We start from the raw sequence: 1,870 nt of genomic DNA on the forward strand, positions 1-1,870 counted from the left end.
TTTAATGTGCACTGTGTGGTTATGTGCGGCAACAGCCATACACGTGTGTTGCCCTCCGACGCTTAAATCACCGCTTCGTATTCTCGTACTGCTGATGTAGATCCAGAGCCGAAAAAGCCACAGCAGCAGATGATTCTTTCTCACCTGATGACGGACGCTTGTGTTGCGACCGAAACGTCGTGTTCTTTTATTATTTTTTCTTCTTTCTATCTATCTACGTGACTTTACCGAAAGGACCAGAGAGTGTGGATTCCTGCAGTCACGAAAGCTTCAAATCAAGATTTAACGACTACAAATTTCACGCTGGGGTGGACAAGGCCGGATAACCGCGTCAGGAGCAGAGGAGTGCATCGCTGTGATGTCTCCTTCGCATTTGTGGATCGGGAATTGCGTCGTTATTTGGTTGTCACGGTCTGTTCTGGATGACCACAGTCGCACACTGGAAAGGTTGATTTTTTATTTCCACGTGCGCATCAGTAATCCGCATCTGCCTTGGTTTGTGCGGATGCTATTTAGGGTTGGGACCATGCGCTAACGTAGAAGATCAAACCCTTGGGGATCTTCTACGTTGGGTCTTTAACAACGAGGCAGTTGTGAGTTATTTTCCACTCCCTTCACCTCTCCAAGCTTCATCGGAGGGGGGTTGGGGTGTTGAACACGCATTGTTGAAGGTTAAGAGCGTTAGCACAAAAAAGGGCCTTGCAGCGTGAGTACAAAAGGGCTTTGCGGCGTGAGTTCAAGTGATGTCGAACCTCTCCCGATGTGCTGTGGGTGTGGAGTGTCCTCCCGCACAATGCAGGGCACAGCGAGGTGTGGAACCGGGCCGCCGGTAGGGGCATCAGACGGTACATAGGCACCACCAGGTGTCTGGTCCCACAGGTAATTCCTTCCAGGATTTGATATAATCCGCTCGGAGACAAGACAGCCCTGACTCCAGTTGAAGGCTCTGTGATCGGGCACGAGACGGCATGCTGCGCGGGTATTTAAATTGGACAATGTGCCAATTGGTTGAGATGCCAGACTGTACTTATTTTTTTTAATTAAGATTGGCTCCAGCCGGTTTTGGATGGTCGGAGTGTGGGCACTGAGTTTGCCTGAGTGGAGACTCCCCAAAGGGCGGCGTTCTTCATCGCAAGGCCCGCGGGTCACTGTGGCCCCTGCTGGCCTTTAGTGGGGCCCCTGGCGTGCGGCCCCCGATAATAAACAAAAAGTGAAAACACCACCCCCCACCCCCCCATCACTCTTTAGTTCTTTCGGTAAAGTCACGTAGAAATAAAATAAATTAAATAATAATATAATACGACGTTGCGATTGCAACACGAGCAACCATCATCAGGTACGAATGAATGATAAAACAAACATAGTAAACTTGCAAATATAATGCAATCGAAACGTCGTATTCTATTATTATTTAATTTATTGTCTTTCTACGTGACTTTACCGAAAGAACCAAAGAGTAATAATTCCTGCAGTCACGAAAGCTTCGAATCTAGTTTTTACCACCCCCCATCATCGTGTTGGCAAACCACAATGGTGTCAAATGTGTGTGGCGGCCCTCACACTGATGATGTCTTATCGACGAAAAGGGTTCCCCCCTCTAGAAAATTAGTGAAGAACACTGCTACAGGGTGTATTCAATCCAGAAGGAGACTCTACATATTCGTGTTTTGTTGTAGTTCTGATGAACTCATCTTTAAAACTGCAAGAGCGACTCTGGGAATCTGCGACAGCTGTGGGGTTACTATCTGGGATACACTACAGGTGCATGATATTGTTTTAAACGGCAATGCAAAAGTTCAGGGATTTAAAATATATCATAGACTTTAAAACAACGTGAAAAAACCCCCCTTAAACATGATGATAAAAACAA

Source organism: Petromyzon marinus, chromosome 12 (assembly GCF_048934315.1).
Source record: "Petromyzon marinus isolate PM22_M1 ecotype Great Lakes invasive population chromosome 12, UKy_Petmar_22M1.pri1.0, whole genome shotgun sequence".
NCBI classification, from domain to species: Eukaryota; Metazoa; Chordata; class Hyperoartia; order Petromyzontiformes; family Petromyzontidae; genus Petromyzon; species Petromyzon marinus.